Source organism: Cherax quadricarinatus, unplaced genomic scaffold (genome assembly GCF_038502225.1).
Source record: "Cherax quadricarinatus isolate ZL_2023a unplaced genomic scaffold, ASM3850222v1 Contig125, whole genome shotgun sequence".
Taxonomy (NCBI): Eukaryota; Metazoa; Arthropoda; class Malacostraca; order Decapoda; family Parastacidae; genus Cherax; species Cherax quadricarinatus.
Window position 1 is genome coordinate 238,494 of NW_027195151.1, and position 26,507 is coordinate 265,000.

The following is a 26,507-nucleotide window of genomic DNA, read 5'->3' on the forward strand; positions in this document are numbered from 1 at the left end:
AAGACCACTACCAGGTATGTTAATTATTATTATTATTATTGTAATGTGGTAAGACCACTACCAGGTACGTTAATTATTATTATTGTAATGATGGCCTTATTGCTAGGCTTTTTTATGTTTATTATTGTAATATTGGGGTTATTGCTGGGTTTTTTATATTTAGGGATCTTGAGTTGAGGAGTGGGAGCGCCTCCCGTTCCTCAGATCAAAGGCTTATTGACTAACACTGGCACTGTTAGGCCCATACGGGTGTTGCGCTTACCTTGATTATAAAATATTAATGATTATATTAAAATCCTAATGATTATAATAAAATATAATGATAATTATAAATTCTAATTATAATGAAGTATAATAATATAAATATTATATAATGACTACAATAATGATAATTATAATAAATTATAATTATATAATGACTATAATAAAGATAATGGTAAAAATAGAAATAAATCGTATTATGGTTACTGTTGATATTATTTAGTTATATGATGATATTTTTATTATCCAGCTATAATTATTGACAGTCTATAATTATTTTTGTTAATTGTTGGGTTATGAGTTTTCATCGTAAAATATTATGTATTGTAAAAACACGAAGGCACAATATTGTGACTGGAACAATACACAAATAAAACACACACCTTTGATATACCTTTGAAGAATTTCGAGACTATATCTACTCTCTCAGCCTGGCCATGGGCCAGGCTCGTCTGGTGCTCACCTGGTCAACCAGGCTGTTGCTGCTGGAGACCCGCTGCCCCACATATCCATCACAGCCTGGTTGATCACACGGGAGAGACAACCTCACGACGATGTTTCGGTCAGACAGACAATTTAATATGTCATTATGTTGGAAGAATTACCGACAATAACTTAGGTAAAAGGACACATAGTACCGAGTCAGCCTAATAATAATACGAAGTCACAAAGTCTAATAGTAAACAGAGTAAAGTCCGAGGCGGCTACAGTGAAAAGCTCTGTTCCACAAGGCATAGTACTTTCCCCCATCCTGTTCCTCATCCTCATATCTGACATAGAGATGTAAGCCATAGCTCCGTGTCTTCCTTTGCAGATGGCACCCAAATTGCCATGACAGTGTCCTCCATCGAAGACACCGCAAGACTCAAACAGACATAAACCAAGTCTTCAAATGGGCCACTCAAAACAACATGAAGTTCAATGAAGAGAAATTTCAACTACTCAGATTTGGAAAACTTGAGAAAATTAAAACTGTATCAGGGTATACAACAAATTCTAACCATACAATAGAGCAAAAAAATAATATGAAGGACCTGGGAGTGATAATGTGAGAGAATCTCACCTTCAAAGACCACAACAATGTATCTACCTCATCTACTAGGAAAATGATAGGATGGATAATGAGAACCTTCGAAACTAGGGATGCCAAGCCCATGATGATTCTCTTCAAATCTCCTGTTCTCTCTAGGCTGGAATACTGATGTACATAAATAATAAAAAAAGGCACAATACAGTGACTGGAACGATACACAAATAACCCACACATAAAAGAGAGAGAAGTTTACAACGACGTTTCAGTCCGACTTGGACCATTTACAAAGTCACACTGTGTGACTTTGTAAATGGTCCAAGTCGGACCGAAACGTCGTTGTAAGCTTCTCTCTTTTATGTGCGGGTTATTTGTGTACTGATGTACACTAACGGCCCCCTTCAAGGCAGGCAAAATTGCTGACCTGGAGAGTGTATAAAGAACTTTCACACATAAGTACAGTAAGGCACCTAAATTACTGGGAACAGTTGATGTCCCTTGATTTGTGTTCCCTGGAATACAGACGAGAGAGACGCATAATAATATACACTTGGAAAATCCTAGAGGGATTAGTACCAAACTTGCACACGAAAATCACTCCCAATGAAAGCAAAAGACTCGGCAGGATACCTTTGATATACCTTTGAAGAATTTCGAGAGTATATCTACTCTCTGAGCCCGGCCATGGGCCAGGCTCGTCTGGTGCTCTCCTGGTCAACCAGACTGTTGCTGCTGGAGGCCTGCTGCCCCACATATCCATCACAGCCTGGTTGATCTGGCACCTGGTGAAGATACTTGTCTAGTTTCCTCCTGAAGGCTTCATCACTTGTTCCAGCAGTGTTTCTGATACCTTCTGGTAAGATGTTGAAAAGTCTGGGACCCCGGATGTTGATACAGTGTTCCCTTATTGTCCCCACCGCACCCATGCTCCTCACTGGGTTTATTTTACACTTCCTCCCATATCTCTCACTCCAGTATGTTGTTATGGCAGTGTGCAGATTTGGGACCAAGCCCTCGAGTACCTTCCAGGTATATATTATCATGTGCCTCTCTCTCCTCCGCTCCAATGTTCAAGACTTGCAGGCGTTACCAGTAGTTTAGGTGCTTTACTGGCTCAATGTGAGCCGTAAACGATCTTTGTATTTGTCCCAGCTCCGATATTTCTCCTGCCCTGAACGGGGCTGTCAGCACTGAGCAATATTCTAAGTGAGGGAGCATTAGCGATTTGAAGAGTGTCACCATCGCCATTGTTTCCCTTGTTTTGAAAGTTCTCAATACCCACCTAGTCATCTTCCTGGCTGTCGTGATCTTTGTCTTATGGTCTTTAAAAGAAAGGTCCGCTGACATAATTATTCCTAGGTCTTTTAAGAACATAAGAAAGAAGGAACACTGCAACAGGCCTACTGACCCATGCAGAGGAGGTCCATGTTCCCCCCCCCCAGATAAGACCCACCCAGTCTGGTCCCCTAAACTCAAGGATGGAGCACTGCACCAGACCCAGCAGCACAAGCTAGTCAGGTCCAACTCACACCCACCCACACCCACTCATGTATTTAACCTATTTTTAAAACTACACAATGTTTTAGCCTCAATAACTGTACTTGGGAGTTTGTTCCACTCATCCACAACTCTATTACCAAACCAGTACTTTCCTATATCCTTCCTGAATCTGAATTTTTCCAACTTGAAACCATTGCTGCAAGTTCTGTCTTGGCGGGAAATTTTCAGCACGCTATTTACATCCCCTTTATTTATTCCTGTTTTCCATTTATATGTCTCTATCATATCCCCCCTAATTCTACGCCTTTCGAGAGAGTGCAGATTCAGGGCCTCAGTCTATCCTCATAGGGAAGATTTCTGATACATGGGATCATTTCTGTCATTTTCCTCTGTATGTTTTCCAGAGCATTTATATCCATTCTGTAATACGGTGACCAGAACTTAGCAGCATAGTCTAAATGAGGCCTAACCAAGGATATATAGAGTTGAAGAACAACCTGAGGACTTCTATTATTTATACTTCTAGATATGAAGCCAAGAATTCTGTTGGCTTTATTGCGAACACTAATGCACTGTTGTCTTGGTTTTAGATTACTGCTAACCAGAACTCCTAAATCCTTTCTGCAATCAGTAGTATTAAGATCTACATTATTTAGTTTATATGTGGCATGGTTATTTAAATGTCCAACATGTAGAACTTTGCACAGCCATCACATCGCTTTGTAAGTGAACCTGGAATTCTTGCTAGTCCATTTTTTTTAGTTATTTTATTATTTTTACAGATTTGTTGTTGTTATGGTTCTCTGAAACAGGATATAATAAATGCCATGATGGCAGAATTGAATATTTTGCAGATAACAGCTAGGAAAATGGACACATCGTTTTTGGTCATAATTTCATTTCTGATATGAATTTTTCGATGGTTTAAACATCCGAACCTTGGTTTTTTTCATCCAGAGCATTAATTTTTTTTGGGGGTCGTTGTAAACTCTCCAGGAAGATCTTTTGTTAAATTTAACATCCAACAACATCTGTGGCCCTAACTATTTAACACTACCACAATATATCACAAATAGTGCCTAAACAAGTGTAGAATAGTTAAGAGGAAATTCGACATATACTTTTCCAAATGTCAGATCAACTAGGATGTGATGGATATGGGGACCAGCGGGCAACCAATAGTAACAACCTGGTTGATCAGGCAAGCACCAAACAAGCCTTGTCTAGGGTCAGGCTACGGGGGTAGCAAACTCTCGAAAAACTTCAAAAGTATATCAAAAGTACGGTAAAGCAACATTGCATTCCAGATAAAACTCTTGTGACGTTTATATTTTCAATCTGTATTTAATGTGGTACTAAATCTTGCAACAGTTTTGCAAACTGATAATCAGTGTATTTTTTTATCTAAAATTATGAATATAAACATGAAATAGCTACACAGCTGATAGAAATAAAAGCGGAAATATAGATGACGGAAGAAGCAGTCTTCAGAGACAAGCTTTTCAATGCCACGTTGACTATCGAGTAGATATAAAAGTGAAATACGAATTATGTGCTATAAACAAAAGTTCGCTTATGATTATAAGGATAGCAAACCAAACACAATTTAAATAAAAATGAAGATTATAAAGGCAAATGCAATCTAAAATGTAACTGGTCACTTTTATCATATATTTGATTTTAGCCGAGATTCTTCGGTAAGTGAGCAGTATAAAAAGCGTGTGCAGGATATACCAGCAGTATGCATGTTATAACTTAACAATTGTGAATGGGATACTGAAACGGAACTAGAGAAACGTACATGTGCCACACTGGGCAGGTGACCGGTCCCTGGCTTTGAACTATAGACCAATAAGTCTTACCTCCATAGTAGGAAAATTTATGGAATCAATAATTGCCGAAGCAATTCGTAGCCATCTTGATAGGCACAGATTGATTGATGAATCTCAACACGGTTTTACAAAGGAGCGTTCCTGTCTTACGAATTTACTAACTTTTTTCACTAAGGTGTTTGAGGAGGTAGATCATGGTAATGAATATGATATGGTGTATATAGACTTAAGTAAGGCTCTCGATAGAGTTCCACATCAGAGGCTATTGAGGAAACTTAAGGCACACAGAATAGGAGGGGAAATTTTTTTCCTGGGTAGAGGCATGGCTGGCAAATAGGCAGCAGAGAGTTTGCATAAATGGGGAGAAATCAGAATTGGGGCACGTCACAAGCGGTGTTCCTCAGGGGTCAGTGTTAGGCCCGTTGTTGTTCACAATTTACATAAACGACATAAATGAGGGAATAAATAGCGACATAAGCAAATTTGGTGATGACACCAAAATAGGCTGTCCAATTCATTCTAATGAGGACACTAGAGCACTCCAGGATGATTTGAATAGACTGATGCAATGGTCGGAGAAGTGGCAGATGCAGTTTAACATAGACAAATGCAAAGTTCTAAATGTTGGACAGGAAAATAAAAAAGCGACATATAGGCTAAATAATGTAGATCTTTATACTACTGCTTGCGAAAAGGATTTAGGAGTTCTGGTTAGCAGTAATCTAAAACCAAGACAACAGTGTATTAGGGTTCGCAGTAAAGCTAACAGAATTCTTGGCTTCATATTTAGAAGTATAAATAATAGTAGTCCTCAGGTTGTTCTTCAACTCTATATATCCTTGGTTAGGCCTCATTTAGACTATGCTGCACAGTTCTGGTTACCGTATTACAGAATGGATATAAATGCTCTGGAAAACGTACAGAGCATGACAAAGATGATCCCATGTATCAGAAATTTTCCCTATGAGGATAGACTGAGGGCCCTGAATCTGCACTCTCTCGAAAGGCGTAGAATTAGGGGGGATATGATCGAGGTGTATAAATGGAAAACAGGAATAAATAAAGGGGATGTAAATAGCATGCTGAAAATTTCCAGCCAAGACAGGACTCGCAGCAATGGTTTCAAGTTGGAAAAATTCAGATTCAGGAAGGATATAGGAAAGCACTGATTTGGTAATAGAGTTGTGGATGAGTGGAACATACTCCCAAGTACAGTTATTCAGGCTAAAACGTTGTGTAGTTTTGAAAATAGGTTAGATAAATACATGAGTGGATGTGGGTGGGTGTGAGTTGGACCTGACTAGCTTGTGCTGCTGGGTCTGGTGCCGTGCTCCTTCCTTGAGTGGAGGTGACCAGATTGGGTGGGTCATTGGGCTAATCCGGGAGGGGGGGTACATGGACCTGCTCCGCATGGGTCAGTAGGCCTGTTGCAGTGTTCCTTCTTTCTTATGTTCTTATTTGTCAATATTAAACTGCATCTGCCACTTCTCCGACCATTGCATCAGTCTATTCAAATCATCCTGGAGTGCTTTAGTGTCCTCATTAGAATGAATTGGATGGCCAATTTTAGTGTCATCAGCAAATTTGCTCATGTCGCTATTTATTCCCTCATCTATGTCGTTTATGTAAATTGTGATCAACAATGGGCCCAACACTGACCCCTGAGGAACACCGCTTGTGACGTGCCCCCATTCTGATTTCTCCCCATTTATGCAAACTCTCTGCTGTCTGTGTGTCAGCCATGCCTCTACCCAGGAAAAAATTTCTTCTATTCTGTGTGCCTTAAGTTTCCTCAATAGCCTCTGATGTGGAACTCTATCGAAAGCTTTACTGAAGTCCATATACACAATATCATATTCATTACCATGATCTACCTCCTCAAACATCTTAGTGAAAAAGTTAGTAAATTCTTAAGACAGGAACGCCCCTTTGTAAAACAGTGTTGAGATTTATTAACCCTTTGAGGGTTGACAGGTCCTCTCAGAGACTCGTTCTCAGGGTCGGCCAAATTTCAAAAAAAAAAAAAAAAAATATTATTTTTTCTTATGAAAAAATAGTTTTTTTTTTTTAATATTATAGGCTAAACAAAAAATTTTTACAATCAATTCTTACCGAGATATGGAGGCGTGAAGTTGATGAAAAAGGGGGACAATGTGGCAACATCGCCGACTGCCATCTCCCGGTATTCTTTTACTTTCTTATGTACTAATTTCTATTATTTTTAAATTTTTCTTTTTCCAAGTAACTTTTATGGCCTGTGAGACCAATATGATCAGTATTTTGTAAGTTTTTTCTTTTTCAATACTACACAATAAGGGCATAAACACTGTTGTCATTGTTTTGTTTATAAAAAATATTTACACAAACAAACGATATGAAATGTTGTTTATTACTATTTTTCTATATTTTATATACACATATACAGTCACAGGGAATGTTTCTAGAAGTTCTGCAGCTGTGGAAGTCTTTGAAACATGGTGTCATGCACAGTGCTGTTTTACACTCCTCACACATAAAACATGGTGTCATGCACAGTGCTGTTTTACACTCCTCACACATAAAACATGGTGTCATGCACAGTGCTGTTTTACACTCCTCACACATAAAACATGGTGTCATGCACAGTGGTGTTTTACACTCCTCACACATAAAACATGGTGTCATGCACAGTGCTGTTTTACACTCCTCACACATAAAACATGGTGTCATGCACAGTGGTGTTTTACACTCCTCACACATAAAACATGGTGTCATGCACAGTGCTGTTTTACACTCCTCACACATAAAACATGGTGTCATGCACAGTGCTGTTTTACACTCCTCACACATAAAACATGGTGTCATGCACAGTGCTGTTTTACACTCCTCACACATAAAACATGGTGTCATGCACAGTGGTGTTTTACACTCCTCACACATAAAACATGGTGTCATGCACAGTGGTGTTTTACACTCCTCACACATAAAACGAGTGTCTCTGCGTTGTTGTGGGCGTTTCCTTGTATGTGCACAGACATAACACCTCTTCTGAGCCTTTTTCTTGAAAGCAGTAGCAGGCAGTTTTACCAGGAAGTGATCACCATGCTTCAGACGAGATGGTAGTTGTTGATAATTTGGTGAGCGGTCCATTGCTGGTGTTCTTCCTTGGTACTTGAATACTATTTGTCTGATGACAGACAAACAGAATTCGCCGTATTGTGGTTTGTTTCTGGTCCTCATCTTATATATATTATGAGCATTGAGCATGGAAATGTCCAGAAGATGGAAAAGGAGTTTTATGTACCACTTATAACTCTTGCGAACACAATCAGCAAACCCAATCTGCATGTCACATTTGTCCACTGAATGCATATTGAAGGTGTAATCAATCACAGCTGCAGGTTTTAGAATGGGTTCATTGCTCTCTCTATGCTACCTGCCAGTGTCTGCCATTTCATTAGGGTGAACTGATGACAACAGTGTGACATCTCGTTTGTCATGCCACCGAAATGCCATGATGTCATTGGCAGCAGACGCCTGCACCTCACCTCTATGAGTGCCAGCGTCAAACCTGGTGTGGCATGCAAAGAGTACGTAACCTTTATTCGGCGCATGGACACACCCTCATTTACAGGCTATCTCCCCCAACCAGCGAACCAGGTTGCTAAGAGTTGATGATGGGGCCCCATCGTTCAACTAGTGACCAGGTTCTAGCCAATAAGAAGGTGGGATTGACAATCGCAGAGGTTATGTGGATACCGCTCTCCTGTCTGCCCTTGTCATTCCCACTCTAGAGCTGGTTGAAGCACGGTCTGCTATCTTGTGGCTTCTATTTCTGCCTTGCTTACCGTGGAGTGCACTATATTTATCACTGTACATAGTGTACATATTGCTGTTATAATTGGTGAAGGATAATATAAGTCTAAACTTTTTCTACTGTGTTTATTTGCTCCCATTACACCTGGGATAACAGGCCATTTGAAATCCTAGGTTGTAATATGGGTAGCCTGTCCGAGAGCTGGACTTAGAGAAACGGTTGAGCTTAGGGTGAAGCTTGTAGCAGGAACATTGTGTAGCTTGCTGTTTCGCTTCGCTTTACAAATTTTGCGTGTCAGTTGCTTATGATCAGCCTTGCTATTGTGTGATCGTTCAACAGCTCGCTACTAGCTTGTTCAGTGTGCTCGCTTCGCTACGGTCAATCTTGTGTGCAGTCGGCTTTGCTTGTATGCGTATTCTGCAATCGTACTGTGCATAGCTAAGCGTGTTCTGCAAATTAACGTGTTACGTTGGGGTATTCGTACTGTGCATAGCGAATAACTTATGCCACCTAGACGAGTCAGACGCCTGGTGTCGGCATATACTTTGCATAACCTACCTAAATTGTCCCTACAGCGTTGTTGGCAAATTGCTCGTTCCATTGGCATTCCCTATAAACGCACTCTTACAGCTGCGCAACTGCGTTCACTTATTGCTGACATACTTATTGAAGAAGAGATGGCACATCAGACTCCTCCCTCTACGGGAGCTAGGGCAAAAACTACTATGTTCTCGCAGGAGGAAGATGATACACCTACGGAGCAAAATGGTCAGTATAGTGCACATGGGTTGTCTCAGGGTGAATCAGCGTCGTTGGCACTTCAGCTGGCAAAAATCAATCTTGAGCAAACTAGGGAACAGAGAGCATTCGCAAGGGAAGAATTTGATAGGGAAAGAGAAAGGAGGCAGTTTTCGCATTCTGTAAACGATTTCAGTTTACAAAAAGCAGTACAGCTTGTTCCCCGCTTCAATGAGGCCGAACCAGAGCAATTTTTCGAAAGCTTCGAAAATCAGGCTCGAGCCTTGAGGTGGCCGGAACAGCACTGGGCAGCGTTGGTTCATACAGCATTATTGGGTAAGGCACAGGAATTTACGTCGGTATTAACTGACGCTGAATTCTCTGATTATCAAGTAGTGAAGACCACAGTGTTGGGAGCATATACATGTATCCCAGCTAAATATCGTAAGACCTTCAAATTGAACAGGCGGCAGCTTGGTCAATCCCTGGTGGACTTTGTGAGACAGCAAACCAAAGCTTTTACCAGCTGGTATAAAGCGAGTGGTGTCTCTAACTTTGAGGAGCTGGTGCAGCTTATTCTGATTGATAACCTGCTGGAGTCTGTGGGACCAGAGGTTCGTGTCTTTCTGCAGGATCGTGACTTAACCACTGCATTGGAGGCGGCCAGGTTGGCTGATACCTTCGAAACGAACCGCTCCTTGTCCGAGCGGTCCCGTCTCTCTTTTCAACAGTCTGGCGTGAGCAGAGATCGACAACATTGGAGAATGAAGTGCCAGCCGGAGGGAGAGCGTCTACGACATCCAACCAAGTCACCTGGTGAGCCACGCTTCTCAACATATGGTCCCCCTGCGGAGAGGCAAACTACTTATGGAGCATCTCGACAACAATATCCAGAGAGGCACCAGCCAGAACGACACCACTTGCAACGTCATCAGGGAGTAAAGGGCAAGCCTGTCGTCTGCTTCAGGTGTAATAAAGTAGGTCATATCAGTTCCAACTGCCCCCAAAAACCTCAACCCATCGGGAAAATCTCTAATATCCCTAGTAACATGTCCCCTAGAGAAGTAGAAAAAGGTATGGCCCCTTATTATTGCGAAAGTCTTATTTCCCTTCAGGAAAACTCAGAACCAACTAAAGTAAATACCTTTAGAGATACTGGAGCATATTGCTCACTTGTCAGAGAAGGAATATTACCCCTTTCAGAGAATACTTCCTTGAATTCCTCAGTTTTATTGGAAGCTTACGGAGGAGCTATATATTCAGTTCCTTTGCATAAAATTTATGTACAGTGCAAATATTACACTGGGTACTTGACTGTAGGTATCTCAAAAGGATTTCCCATGAAAAATGCCATGTTATTACTGGGTAATAACATTACTACTGTTACTTCGTGTCCTGAACCTATAATGATTAATGCTTCTCCAGTGTTGGCCATAACTCGGGCAACATCCCAAGGGTTGTCTGGGGAGAATGACCTATCCTTGGACGACTCCGATCTCGGAATAGCCACGTTGTTTTATGAGACACACCGGCCGGAGTCTCGTAAATCAAGTGAACAGACCCCGATCAAGCCTTCCTATTCCCAGGTTGCAGGATTCCCAGATGTCTCTGTTTCCATGCCCGAGGGACTGTCCTTCCGGGAGGAACAACGTAAGGACCCTTCGTTAAAATTCACTTTTGAGGCAGCCATGGGTAAATCCTCTTTGGGTCATCCAGTCAAGTATGAAGTTAAAAATGATTATTTGGTATGCACTGAGACTGGTAAGGAGACAGAGGGCCGGCAATTATACGACAGGTTAGTGGTTCCAACCAAGTATAGACCTCAGATATTAAATATAGCTCATAATACGTCATCAGGAGGTCACTTAGGAATTACAAAAACCTTGTATAGAATCACAAAAGAATTTTATTGGCCAACATTAAAGAAAGATGTGAAGAATCATATTAGGTGTTGCCGAGAATGTCAGCAAGTTGGAAAACCTGGACATTCTATTAAACCTGCACCTCTCCAACCCATACCTGCTGATGGAGAACCTTTTGCAGATTTAATTATAGATTGTGTAGGTCCACTACCTAAGTCAAAGTCTGGAAATCAGTATTTATTTACAATTATGGATAAAGTAACCAGATATCCTGAAGCGATCCCAATGCGTAGTATCAATACTAAAGCTATTCTCAAAGCTTTAACAAAATTCATTTCTTGTTTTGGCATTCCTAAAACTATACAAAGTGATCAAGGTACTAACTTCACTGCCAAAGCATTTAGGGAAGTATTAACTAGGTTAGGGATAATTCACAACTTATCCACTGCCTATCACCCTCAGTCCCAAGGCGCCTTGGAAAGATTCCACCAAACATTAAAAACAATGATGAGAAGTTTTTGCATGCACTTTCCGACAGATTGGGATGAATCTCTACCGTTGTTGCTATTCTCAGTACGAGAGACGGTGCAAGAGTCTACAGGGTATAGTCCGTTTGAGCTGATCTTTGGGCACAATGTACGAGGTCCTCTTCGGGTGCTCAAAGAAGGATGGATGGGAGAAGACGTAAGCTCAGCACTCTACAACCCGTCTTCAAGGTTGCAGGTGGCACGTGAGTTAGCCACGGCTAACCTAAAGATAGCTCAAAGTAAGATGAAACAGAGGTATGACAAAAGTGCACAATTCCGCTCCTTCCATCCAGGAGACAAGGTGTTGGTGCAGGAACCTATACCTGGCCACACCTTGAAAGCTAGATTTACGGGACCTATGCAGATAGTAAGTAGATTATCTGATTTAAATTATGTGGTAGCTCCCATTGATAAGACCTCAAAAACAAAAACTTACCACATAAATCAAATCAAGGCCTTTCATACACCAGATAAAGTCCCAGTAATGACTCTGTCCTCTACCTCTGAGGACGACTCTGACTCTTTGCACTCTATCTCTGAAATTAATACTAAACTTTCAAATTCTGTCCTCCTCAAGGATCCTAGCCCGTTAATGGATGGATTATCTGAAATACAAGCAACCAATTTAACTGAGCTTCTACAGTCATATCCTAATATTTTTTCGGATGTGCCGAAAAAATGTACGTTAGGTTACCATGATGTAGATGTGGGAAAATCTAAACCAATTAAACTCTCCCCCTACAGAGCTAATCCTGAAAAGCAAAGGTTACTTCAGCAGGAAGTAGACTTCTTGTTAGAACATGGTTTAGTGGAGGAGTCATCTAGTCCATGGGCTTCACCGTGCATCCTAGTAAAGAAGGCTGATGGAGGGTTTCGTATGTGCACAGACTACCGTAAAGTGAACGAGGTCACAATTACAGATGCTTACCCTCTTCCTCGTCTGGATGACGTAATTGACTTTGTGGGTAAGGCTACTTTTGTGTCCAAATTAGATCTCCTTAAAGGTTACTATCAGGTACCTTTGACAGATAAGGCGAAGGAAATCTCTGCCTTCGTAATTCCAGGAGGTCATTATCAGTATACAGTTACCCCCTTCGGAATGAAAAATTCCCCCTCTTCATTCCAGAAACTCATCCATCAGGCTATTAAAGGACTTGAAGGCACGGCAGCATACCTAGATGATATTGTTGTGGTGTCTGATACTTGGGATCAACACCTACTTAGACTTAAAGCTCTGTTTGAGACCTTTAAGAATTCCCAATTAACAGTTAATTTATCTAAATCTTCCTTTGGCCAGGCCACTATTACTTTTCTAGGCCATGAAGTAGGTAGTGGTAATGTTGCACCTAAACTTGCTAAAGTTCTTTCGATTAAAGATTATCCAGTTCCTCATGATAGGAAATCTCTTCAACGTTTCCTAGGCATGATAGGATTTTACAGAAGATTCTGTAAGAATTTCTCAGATATTGTAGCCCCTCTTACCTCTCTTACCAGTCATAAAGTTCCCTTTAATTGGACGTCAGATTGTAACACTGCTTTTAATAAAGCAAAAAGATTATTGTGCTCTGCACCCATTCTCCTGTCTCCAGACTTCTCCAAACCTTTTTCATTACAGGTTGATGCTTGTGAGTCTGGGGTTGGGGCGGTACTATTACAAATCGGGAACAAGGAGTTGCAGCCTGTAGCATACTTTTCAGCTAAGTTCCAGCCACATCAGAGAGCTTACTCTACCATTGAAAAAGAAGCCCTCGCGCTGGTAATGGCTTTGGAGCATTTCGATGTTTATGTGGGCCAGACATCGCAGGTGGTCACAGTCTACAGTGATCACAACCCGTTAGTCTATCTCCAAGCCATGAAGAATCACAACACAAGGCTTATGCGTTGGACGCTCAGGCTGCAGCCCTATAACTTCAAAATTCGTTACATTGCCGGCAAAGAAAATGTGTTGGCAGACTCTTTGTCAAGAGTCTAGTTTAATATTTTATTTAGGTTAGGATGTATTTGTGGTAACCCCCCTTTCAAGCTCTTTTTTTTATCCCCTGATGTGGGGGTTTTTTTTAGTGAGGGGATACGGGCTACCGTCCGCTTGTATCTTGGACCTATGTTGGCTTATCTGACTGCTGTCTCACTCTGAGTTTAGGGTTTGGCTTTCAGGCACTAGGAAAGCTGAGCTCTATCTAAGAGTTGGATGGTGGAGAGGATAGGCGGTCCCATTATTTTGTGCCATGGCGGCACGGTTACCACTGGGAGGTGGCAGCCTAATCCTGAGCCTTCTCGGGGGTGGGGGTGTGGCATGCAAAGAGTACGTAACCTTTATTCGGCGCATGGACACACCCTCATTTACAGGCTATCTCCCCCAACCAGCGAACCAGGTTGCTAAGAGTTGATGATGGGGCCCCATCGTTCAACTAGTGACCAGGTTCTAGCCAATAAGAAGGTGGGATTGACAATCGCAGAGGTTATGTGGATACCGCTCTCCTGTCTGCCCTTGTCATTCCCACTCTAGAGCTGGTTGAAGCACGGTCTGCTATCTTGTGGCTTCTATTTCTGCCTTGCTTACCGTGGAGTGCACTATATTTATCACTGTACATAGTGTACATATTGCTGTTATAATTGGTGAAGGATAATATAAGTCTAAACTTTTTCTACTGTGTTTATTTGCTCCCATTACACCTGGGATAACAGGCCATTTGAAATCCTAGGTTGTAATACCTGGGCATATGTTTACGATTTGCACGCACTGTGCCACACACATCTGTCATGTTCACTCGCAAAAAATCACTGAGTGAGGGGCTTGTGTACCAGTTATCAGTATATAATATATGCCCCTTACCAAGGTATGGTTCTATCATTGTTCTAACCACATCACCAGAGATGCCCAATAACTTCCTGATATTTTGCAATGTATAACTTCCAGTGTACACAATAATATCCAATACCAGACCACTGTAACAATCACAAAGCACAAACAACTTTATACCAAAGTGTTTTCTCTTGCTTGGTATGTACTGCTTGAAAGAGAGTCTTCCTTTGAACAGAATCAAAGACTCGTCAATTACAAGCTTCCTGAAGGGATAAAAATAAATATTGAATTTCTCTTTCAGATACACAAACACATGCCTAATCTTATATAACCTGTCGTTTCTGTCAGGCCTGATTTTGTCTGAGAAGTGAAGCATACGTAACATTAGCACAAATAGATTCACTGGCATTATATCACTGAAACCTGGGGTTGCAATCAGGCGGTCTGTTGACCAGTATGATTTCACTTTGTGCTTATACACATGTGGCATAAGCATTATTGTGGCAAAGAAAAGATACATCTCAGCCACAGTTGCCTCCTTCCACTGGTGTAGATGTGATTTTGGTGAAAGTATTGTGTTTGCCATGGTGTACTCGTAGTATGTGTTGCTTTCCATGACAATACTTTCCATCAGGGGTTCGTCAAAGAATAACTCGAAACATTCCAGTTCAGTGGCATTGTTCCCATGTGTACAAGATGGCTGTATTCCACTTTGGCTGTCATCAAACTGGTGGGCATTTGGAACAAAATTGCTAGCTTCCTGCCAATCCCAGGTGCGGTCAGCTGGTGGGTACTGGACAATGACAGGTGGTTGTGATTGTGGAGGTTGTGGTTGTGGAGGCTGGTGTGGAGGCTGGTGTGGTGGGTGGGTGGGTGGGGGATGGTGGCCTTTGTTGTAGATCAGCTGAGGCAGCGGCATGGGTGGCAGCATGGCCCACTGCTGGTGCCTCACGGCCGTCACCACCACTACCACCAACATGCACATTTTCCATCCCAATTGCAACACTATCATTGTCATTTTCACTGTCTGTTCCTGTTGTACAGCCACGGGATGTACTCCGAGATGTACTCCTTCTCCTTGGAATAGCATATGGCACACTACCAGAGCGCATATATTGTCGTATATACTGATGCTTCACTGGGGAATATTGCACTTCACTATCACTACTGGAATTGTTTTCAAGAGCTTGTAGTTCATAATCACTATCACTATCATCACAAATGCTCACATCTGAGTCTGGGATTTGGGAATATAGGAGTTTCCTCTTTGATTCTGGTACAACTGAACGTGAACAAGACGGCCCAGCACCAGAGGTGGAAGGCTCAGGGCCGTCTGGGTTTTCCTCACTATTACCGATATTATGGTCATTAGTTTCGGTCAAAACCTCACCAAAACCTTGAAACTCATCTTCACTGGCACTTCCATCTGTATTAGAACTGTCGCTGGGGAACAAAAGTGTCCCAATTTGCCGAGGAGTGAGGAACTTCTTACCGCGAGGCATGGTGGACATTGTGTACTAAGATGGCGTTCCCACAATGCACCACTGGGTCCCAGATTTTTTTTCTACCGCGCACACCGACCACACAGACCCATTCTCTCACATCTAGGCCTACCAGCCTTTTCCTGCAAGATTTGACAGCGCTAGAATTTATGTGTACTAGTACATCAAAAACCCCTGCGCATAAGCCGTACTAGTATGTCCGAAACCCTCAAAGAGCTAATCAATCTGTGCCTGTCAAGATGGCTACGAATTGCTTCGGCAATTATTGATTCCATAAATTTTCCCACTATTGAGGTAAGGCTTATTGGTCTATAGTTTGAAGCCAAGGACCTGTCACCTGCATTTGCCATTTTCCACTTATCAGGCACTATGCCAGTTTGTAGTGATATGTTAAAAAGTTTAGCCAAAGGTATGCTAAGTTCCTCTTTACATCCCTTTAACACCCTTGCAAACAGTTCATCAGGACCTGGGGATTTGTTAGGTTTTAGCTTCTCTATTTGTCTGAGGACCATGTCACTAGTTACCACAATCGTACATAGTTTATTATCATCCTGTTCTACATAATCTATTATTTCAGGAATATTGCTAGTATTTTCCTGGGTGAAAACTGAGAGGAAGTAGGTATTTGGAATTTCACACATATCCTTATCACTGTCAGTGATCTGACCAGAGTTACTCTTAAGTGGGCCAATCTTGTCCCTAGTCTTACTTCTGTATACCTGAAAGAACCCTTTTGGGTTAGTCTTTGAATCCCTTGCGACCTTAGCCTCATAATCCCTTTTTGCTTTTCTTATTCCTTTCTTTATTTCTCTCTCTAATTGAATATATTGATTTCTTAACTGCCCATCCCCTCTTTTAATATGCCTATACATGCCTCTCTTTTGACCAATGAGATGTTTTAATCTATTGTTCATCCATTTGGGATCATTTTTGTTAGATCTTATTTCCCTACTCGGAACAAAAGCTGTCTGGGCAGCTAGAACTATGCTCTGAAAAACGTCATATTGGCAACCAAGATCACCTACCTGACCCATAGTCAGGACATCCCAATTTAACCCACCCAGGTAATTTTTCAGTCCCATGAAGTTGGCCAAGCGAAAATCTGGGACAGAGATTTGATTGCAGTTATCTGGGTAATTCCATGATTTATTGAAACTAAGTGATTTGTGATCACTTTCCCCAAGCTCTTCATTAACCTCAAGATTATTAATTAGTGAATCTTTGTTGGCAAGAACCAAGTCAAGCAGATTGTTGCCTCTAGTTGGTTCTGTCACAACCTGTTCTAAAAAGCAATCCTGAACCATATCAAGAAAGTCACTAGACTCAAGATTTCCTGTCATATTGTTCCAATCAATTTGTCTAAAGTTAAAATCTCCCATTATCACAAAATTTTCATATCTAGATGCCTTATGAATTTCGTCCCATAGCAGCTTACTACCCTCCCTATCAAGGTTTGGGGGCCTGTAAATCACACCCAAAATTAATTTGTCACGTCCCTCAAGAAACTGTAGCCAAACAGATTCTGTGTTCGATGTTTCTAATCTTATATCTAAGACAATAATTTAAATTGTTTCTGACATATGTGTTCCTTACGTTCTATTTGGTGACCCTCTTGAGTTTTGTATATAGTGCTCCTTTTGAGTTCTTCATTCTTTCCATACCTAAGCAGCTGGAACTTATCACCATTGACCGTCATGTTGTTTTCCACTGCCCACTGGAAAACCCTGTTTATGTCTTCCTGTACTTTTTCAATGTCCTCTACTGTACTGACTTTCATGCTTATTTTAGTGTCATCTGCAAATGATACAAAAGTGTGCCGTGTGTTTTTGTCTATGTCAGCTATGAGGATGAGGAACAGCAGAGGTGCCAGGACAGTGCCTTGGGGCACTGAGCTTTTGACCTCGCTGATGCTGGATCTTGCCCTGTTCACTACTACTTTTTGTGTTCTGTGTGTTAGGAAACTGAAAATCCATCTGCCTATCTTCCCTGTAATGCCCATGGCCTTCATTTTGTGCGCTATCACTCCATGATCGCATTTGTCAAACGCCTTTGCAAAATCTGTGTAAATCACATCTGCGTTTTGGTCGTCTTCCAGTGCCTTCGTAATTCTGTCATAATGGTTCAGCAGCTGTGACAGACATGATCGTCCTGCTCTAAAACCATGCTGGTTTGGGTTATGTTGGTTGTGCTGGTCCATGAAATTTGTAACCTGCCGTCTCGTCACTCTTTCGAAGATTTTTATAATGTGAGAGGTTAGGGCTACTGGTCTGTAATTTTTAGCTAGTGCTCTACTGCCTCCCTTGTGCAAAGGAGCTATGTCTGCACTCTTTAAGGCCTCTGGTATTTCACCTAGATCTAAGCTCTTTCTCCAAAGAATACTGAGGGCTCGTGCTAGTGGTACTTTGCACTTCTTTATAAATAGAGCATTCCATGAATCTGGTCCAGGTGCTGAGTGAGTGGGCATGTTTTCCATTTCTTTTTCGAAATCTATGGGATTTGTGCTAATGTCAGTTAGTTGGTCTGTGCGGCCTTCTTCTGGAGTGAAAAATATTTCTGCATTTTCTACCTTGTTGTCATTTAGTGGGTTGCTGAACACCGACTCATACTGCTCTTTTAGGATTTCACTCATTTCCTGTTCATCGTCAGTATATGAGTCTCCTCTCAGTAGTGGTCCAATTCTACAGGTAGTTCTTAGCTTGGATTTTGCGTAGGAATAGAAATATTTTGGATTTCTTGCAATATCCTGTATGGCCTTTTGTTCCCTTTATACTTCTTCTGTGAGGTATGACATCCTAAGATTTTGCTCTAAATCAGTGATCTCTCTGCTAAGTCTATCTTTCCTCTGTTGTAGCATGTTTGTGTTTTTAAGAAGTTCAGTAACCTGTTTTCTTCTTCTGTACCATCTCCTACGCTCTCTCTCTATATCTGATCTTCCTCTGGGTTTCCTCAATGGTACATGTTTCATACATACTTTGTATGTTTCTGTATTCAGCTTCTCTAGGCACTGGTGGGGATTTAGGTCGCTCATGTCTGATTCCCAGGGTATGTCTGATAACTCTTGGTTTATTTTTTCCCAGTTAATTCTATGGTTGTTAAAATTAAACTTACTGAACATCCCGTCTCTAACTTTAGCGATGCAGTTTCCTACCCCTGAGTTAATACTAGTTTGAACCTCTATGATGTTACGATCAGAGTAAATAGTTTTGGAAACTGTTATGTCTCTGATCAGTTCCTCGTTGTTTGTGAATATCAAATCCAGGGTATTTTCATTTCTAGTGGGATCAGTTACCTGTTGGTTTAAAGAGTACTTTTCACAAAACCTCATTATTTCCCTGGTATGTACCTGTTGAGCCAGGGTGCTTCCCGGGGATATTTCTGGTATAACATTACGTTGTGCCATCTTCCATTTTACATGAGGGAGATTAAAATCTCCAAGGAGTAAAATATTTGGTGTAGGACTTTCTAGCCTATCCAGATAGCTATCTATCTTACTTAACTGATCTGTGAATTCCTCAGCAGTTGCCAATGGCGGTTTGTATACAAAGATAATTACCAAATTCCTATTTTCAACTTTAATGTCTAGAATTTCTACTATATCATTCATAGAATTCAGCACTTCTGTGCAACATAAAGTATCCTTTACATAGATTCCTACTCCTCCCTGTGACCTATTGATTCTATCACATCTATACATGTAGTTTTCTATCTTTATTTCTCTGTCCAAAACATCCCTTGTATGTGTTTCTGTAAATGATCCGAACATGGCATTCGCTTCTGTCAGGAGCCCACTGACCTAACTAACTTTGTCATTTTTATTTGATTTCAAACCCTGTATATTTGCAAATATGAAGCAGGAATTACCAAGTGGGATGTTTTGTCTCGCTTTGTGTTTCATTAGTACCACTGGTGGTGTACTACCTGGTATGCCCACTGGTGTATACTCCCCTGGTTTCTCCAGTACTGGCTTTGCATTTGTTTGCTTATTCGGCCTTGAGCCCACCTGTCCTCTCTACCATTCCCCCTGTTTGTCTCTTCCTTTGTTTTGATCTTTTCTCTTTTTGTCTAAAAAAAAGAATGCTGTTCAATTTCCCTTTCTCTGCTAACTCTGTAGTGCCACGTTCCTTTTACATGATGGTCTGGGCAGCTCAGGTCATAACATTCTCTGGACTGCGTTGAAGCTTTACACATTACTGGATGGAAGTACAGTGGACCCTCAGCTAATGATGGCATCAACTAACGTTAAATCCAGGTAATGATACATTTTAACGCAAAAATTTTGCCTCGGCTAACACTAAAAAACTCGCCCAATTCGATTCGTTCAAGACGCGTCCACATGTGGCCTGAGCGCGCCTCAGTTGTCCCGTGGGTGCCAGTGTTTACAAGCCAGCCAGTGTGGTCGCATCCACGCATACAATCGGAACATTTCATATTATCACAGCGTTTTTAGTGACTGTACCTGCAAAATAAGTCACCATGGGCCCCAAGAAAGCTTCTAGTGCCAACCCTGTGATAAAAAGGGTGAGAATTAGTATGGAAATTAAGAAAGATTTTGAAGGGTTTGGGGCTAACCCTGAGATGCCTATGCCAGTTGTGGAATCCATTGTGCCTACTTCAAAGATTAAGGAAATGTGTGCAAAGTGGGTTGAACTGCAAACCTTTATGGATGAAAATCACCCTAACACAGCTATTGCAAGCCGTGCTGGTGACTATTACAATGACAATATTGTGGCCCATTTTAGGCAAATCTTAAAGGAACGGGAGGTACAAACCTCTATTGACAGATTTGTTGTGCGACAGAGGTCCAGTGACTCTCAAGCTGGTCCTAGTGGCATTAAAAGAAGAGGGGAAGTAACCCCAGAAAAGGACTTGATACCTTAATTCCTAATGGAAGGGGATTACCCTTCTAAACATTAACAACTTCCACACTCTCCCCTCCTCCCATCCCATCAATCATCACCAGATCTTCAATAAAGGTAAGTGTCAGTTTGTGTGTATTAAAATTAATATTTCATGTGGTAAAAATTTTTTTTTTCATACTTTGAGCAGTCTTGCATGAAATAATTTAATTTCCATTATTTCTTATGGGGAAAATTAATTCAGCTAACGATGAGCTTTCAGGAATGGATTAATATCGTTAGCTGATGGTCCACTGTATTTGCACTCTTTGTTGAAACGACACTTTCCCTTCCTCAACATGTTCGCACATTTTCTGGTGTGTTTATTCCAACAATCTCTGCCATATAGGCACATACCTTTAGCATAGTAACTGCAAATGTTCTGACTACCTATATTTATTGATTCCGTGTCGTTCCTAAGTTCTGCCACCTGTTCTGAGTTCCCTTGTTCACTTTCTTCTAGGCTAATTTCTTCCCAATGAAAAGCAGGGGTACCACAATACACTGTGAGACAACAGTAAGTGTCCAGGGCCCAAAACTGTTCAGCTGCCTCCCAGCATATAAAAGGGGGATTACCAATAGACACCTGACTGTCTGCAAGAAGGCACCGGACAGGCGCCTTGAGTCAGTACCTGACCAGCCGGGCTGTGGGTTGTATGTCAGTTTGTGTGCGGCCAGCAGTAACAGCGTGGTTAATCAGACCTTGATCCACCATGAGGCCTGATCTCAGACCAGGCCACAGGGGCATTGACCCCCAAAACCCTCTCCTTGTAAGCCAGCCTAATAGAACCAGGGCAGCATATTACCAAGACAGCTTAATAATAGTACCAGGATAGTGGAATAATATTACCATGATTCCTGATAGCATCATGGTAATATGATAATATTATCATGACAGACTGATAATATCATGCTGTAATGGCCTGACGAAGCTCCTGGAGAGTGAAACACTGCCACAATGAAATGTCACATTAGTTGCACATGTGTCCTTTTATCTAACATTTACAAATCCGGCATAAGCTTCTTTCTCCTATGTGTTGGTTATTTGTGTATTACCTTATTGTATTTTTAATTTCATTAAAGTATTGGGCAAAGTCACCGAGTTATCCTGATGGCAGGTTCAGCGACTTGTTAGAATGTAGCTATGGGTTATGCTATGAAACCCCTCAAGGAAGGTTCCTTGATGTTGGTGAGGGGCTCTTGATTTAGGGAATTGAATCTGTGCTCCAGTTCCCCGAATTAAGCCTGAATGCCTTACACATCCCCCCCCCCCAGGCGCTGTATAATCCACCGGGTTTAGCGCTTCTCCCTTGATTATAATAATAATAATAATATGCTATGAAATTTAAATTAATGTTAAATTAGATTAGGCTAGGTTACATTAGGCTAGGTTCAGATTAGTAAGTTTATTCAGGTACAGGTACATAAATACAATTACATACATAAATTATCATACATAGGAGCATTTGTGTAGATTACCTAGAATAACCCAAGAAAGTCAGTGACTCATTTCCACTGGGGCTTAGAATTAGGGTAGATTAATTCTTGCTGGTAGTTTTACTAAATTTATATATGGGGGAATTTGTCAAGTAGGAAAATATCAGAGATTTCTTCTGGCCAGTCGAAGACTTGGAAACATGAGTGAGATCACTGGCACATGCTACAATATTCACTCTTGTAAGTATTGTAGCAACATATACATAGAGAAGGTTAGTGGTCTAGCATCTAGTTTGCTAAATAGAAACCACCATTGAACTGCCTTGCTAGACATATCACAGCAATATATTTTTAATTTGCAGATTTGTGGTTTACATGTGAGTACAGCCTCTCTTCATTTAGCGATGTACTCATTTATCGACGACTCGGATTTACGACGAGCTCTCCGGCCAGTATGCACACCTAAGTAATGTATGTTAGAGCTGATTTCCTCTATTCTGTTCATTACAATATACAGTACACTACTGTATAAACATTTAAAAATATACCAGAAATGTTATAAATGGTGCAAAGGTGACATTAAAACAAACAATATTAACCCATAAATGGTCCAAACGTATATATACGTTTTTTCAACATTTGAAAGTACAGTGGACCCCCGCATACCGGACGCATTGCATAACATACAATCCGCATACCGGACGCTTTGATCGCTAAAATTTTGCCTCGCATACCGCCCAAAAACCCGCTCACCACCCTTCGTCCGAGACGCGTCCAATGTGCGGCCTGAGCCAGCCTCACATGTGCCGCCGGTGGCATTGTTTACCAGCCAGCCTCCGCGGTAACATTCAAGCATACAATCGGAATATTTCGTATTATTACAGTGTTTTCGGTGCTTTATCTGGAAAATAAGTGACCATGGGCCCCAAGAAAGCTTCTAGTTCCAACCCTACAGCAATAAGGGTTAGAATTCCAATAGAGATGAAGAAAGAGATCATTGATAAGTATGAAAGTGGAGTGTGTATCACCGACCTGGTCAGGTTGTACAAGAAACCCAAATCAACCATCTCTACTATTGTGGGCAACAGAAAGGCAATCAAGGAAGCTGTTCTTGCCAAAGGTTTAACTGTGTTTTCGAAACAGAGATCGCAAGTGATGGAAGATGTTGAGAGACTCTTATTGGTGTGGATAAATGAAAAACAGCTAGCAGGAGATAGCGTCTCTCAAGCGATCATAAGCAAAAAGGCTAGGAAGTTGCATGAGGATTTAATTAAAAAAAGGCCTGCAACTAGTGATGATGTGAGTGAATTTAAGGCCAGCAAAGGTTGGTTTGAGAGATTTAAGAAGCGTAGTGGCATACATAGTGTGATAAGGCATGGTGAGGCTGCCAGTTCGGACCACAAAGAGGCTGAAAAATATGTGCAGGAATTCAAGGAGTGCATAGACAGTGAAGGACTGAAACCTGAACAAGTGTTTAATTGTGATCAAACAGGCCTGTTTTGGAAGAAAATGCCAAGCAGGACCTACATTACTCAGGAGGAAAAGGCACTCCCAGGACATAAGCCTATGAAAGACAGGCTTACTTTGTTGATGTGTTCCAATGCTACTGGTGATTGCAAAGTGAAGCCTTTATTAGTGCATCACTCTGAAACTCCCAGACCATTCAGGCAAAAGAATGTCCTCAAGGAAAATTTGTGTGTGCTGTGGAGGGCAAACAGTAAGGCATGGGTCACTAGGGACTTTTTCTATGACTGGTTACACCATGCATTTGCCCCCAATGTGAAAGATTACCTAACTGAAAAGAAATTAGAACTTAAGTGCCTCCTGGTGTTAGACAATGCCCCTGGTCATCCTACAGACGTGGCAGAGTGACTTTATGGGGACATGAAATTCATTAACATCAAGTTTTTGCCTCCTAATACCACTCCTCTCCTGCAGCCCATGGACCAGCAGGTTATTGCAAACTTCAAAAAACTGTACACAAAAGCTCTGTTTGAAAGGTGCTTTGTAGTGACCTCAGAAACTCAACTGACTCTATGAGACTTTTGGAGAGATCACTTTAATATCCTCAATTGTATAAACCTTATAGGTAAGGCTTGGGAGGGAGTGACTAAGAAGACCTTGAACTCTGCTTGGAAGAAACTGTGGCCAGAATGTGTAGACAAAAGGGATTTTGAAGGGTTTGAGGCTAACCCTGAGAGGAGTATGCCAGTTGAGGAATCAATTGTGGCATTGGGGAAGTCCTTGGGGTTGGAGGTTAGTGGGGAGGATGTGGAAGAGTTGGTGGAGGACGACAATGAAGAACTAACCACTGATGAGCTGATAGATCAACTTCAAGAGCAAGAGACCAGACCTGAGGAAACTGGTTCAAAGGAGGGGAGAGAGAAATTGAAGGAATTGCCTACTACAAAGATTAAGGAAATGTGTGCAAAATGGCTTGAAGTGCAAACCTTTTTTGATGAAAATCACCCTCACACAGCTATTGCAAGCCGTGTTGGCAACCTGTACATTGACAATGTTGTGAAACACTTTAGGGAAATCATAAAGGAACGAGAGGTACAGGCCACTATGGACAGATATGTTGTGCGAAAGAAGTCCAGTGACTCTGAAGCTGGTCCTAGTGGCATTAAAAGAAGAAGGGAAGTAACCCCAGAAAAGGACTCGACACCTCAAGTCTTAATGGAAGGGGATTCCCCTTCTAAACACTAACACTCTCTCTCCTCCTCCCATCCCATCAATCATCACCAGATCTTCAATAAAAGTAAGTGTCATGTAATTGTGCATGCCTTTTTAGTTTGTGTGTATTAAAATTAACATTTCATGTGGTAAAAATTTTTTTTTTCATACTTTTGGGTGTCTTGCACGGATTAATTTGATTTCCATTATTTCTAATGGGGAAAATTCATTCGCATACCGAACATTTCGCATAACAGCCAGCCCTCTTGCACGGATTAAGGTCGCTATGCGGGGGTCCACTGTATTATGCTTCTTTACATTTTGTATTTTTATTCACATAAAAAAATTAAGATTTACTGTTGTGCAGACTACTGCATTATTATAATAATTGTATAAATAATGTCAACCCATTTGTGACTGTGTATTAGACTGGCCAATTGGACACAAATTGAACATGGGCAAAAATTGAACATTTCTGCTACTTTGAGCTCAATTTCAAGGTACTTTTCATCGTGAGACCAATCAAAATCATCTCCATTTCTGTAATATATCTTCCATTCTATCAAATGAGACCAAGAAAAAGAGAATAGAGCTGTAAATACCATACAAAAATACATCACAAAGTCACTGTTTTAAACCAACAACACGGTCAGAGTTTTTTTTTTCCTCATTGTGCACTGCGTGCTGCAGGATTTTTTTTTATATTGCGCACACTGACCACGCAGACCCATTCTTTCATATGTAGGCCTACCAGCTTTCTTGCACCAGATTTTAAGAACATAAGAACAATTCAAGGATTATGTGGGGTAAAATAAAGATTGGATGTGAAAAGTGGGTTATAGTAAGCGTGTATGCACCTGGAGAAGAGAGAAGTGTAGAGGAGAGAGAGAGAGATTCTGGGAAATGTTGAGTGAATGCATGGGGAGTTTTGAATCAAGTGTGAGAGTAATGGTGGTTGGGGATTTCAATGCTAAAGTGGGTAAAAATGTTATGGAGGGAGTAGTAGGTAAATTTGGGGTGCCAGGGGTAAATGTAAATGGGGAGCCTTTAATTGAGCTATGTGTAGAAAGAAATTTGGTAATAAGTAATACATATTTTATGAAAAAGAGGATAAATAAATATACAAGGTATGATGTAGCACGTAATGAATGTAGTTTGTTAGATTATGTATTGGTGGATAAAAGGTTGATGGGTAGACTCCAGGATGTACATGTTTATAGAGGGGCAACTGATATATCGGATCATTATTTAGTTGTAGCTACAGTTAGAGTAAGAGGTAGATGGGAAAAGAGGAAGATGGCAACAACAAGTAAGAGGGAGGTGAAAGTGTATAAACTAAGGGAGGAGGAAGTTCGGGCGAGATATAAGCGACTATTGGCAGAAAGGTGGGCTAGTGCAAAGATGAGTAGTGGGGGGGTTGAAGAGGGTTGGAATAGTTTTAAAAATGCAGTATTAGAATGTGGGGCAGAAGTTTGTGGTTATAGGAGGGTGGAGGCAGGAGGAAAGAGGAGTGATTGGTGGAATGATGAAGTAAAGGGTGTGATAAAAGAGAGAAAGGTAGCTTATGAGAGGTTTTTACAAAGCAGAAGTGTTATAAGAAGAGCAGAGTATATGGAGAGTAAAAGAAAGGTGAAGAGAGTGGTGAGAG

General features: G+C 41.2%; 1 protein-coding gene across 7 annotated transcripts in view; it reads left to right on the forward strand.

Annotated features, from left to right (window-relative positions):
• LOC128688141 (uncharacterized) overlaps positions 1-26,507 on the forward strand; it is a 301,283-nt gene that overhangs the window by 216,396 nt on the left and 58,380 nt on the right. For all 7 annotated transcript variants that reach the window (XR_011391059.1, XR_011391062.1, XR_011391060.1 and 4 more), the window contains one exon: positions 22,546-22,654. The gene's annotated coding sequence lies outside the window, so the exon portion shown is untranslated. The remainder of the gene's footprint in view (positions 1-22,545; positions 22,655-26,507) is intronic.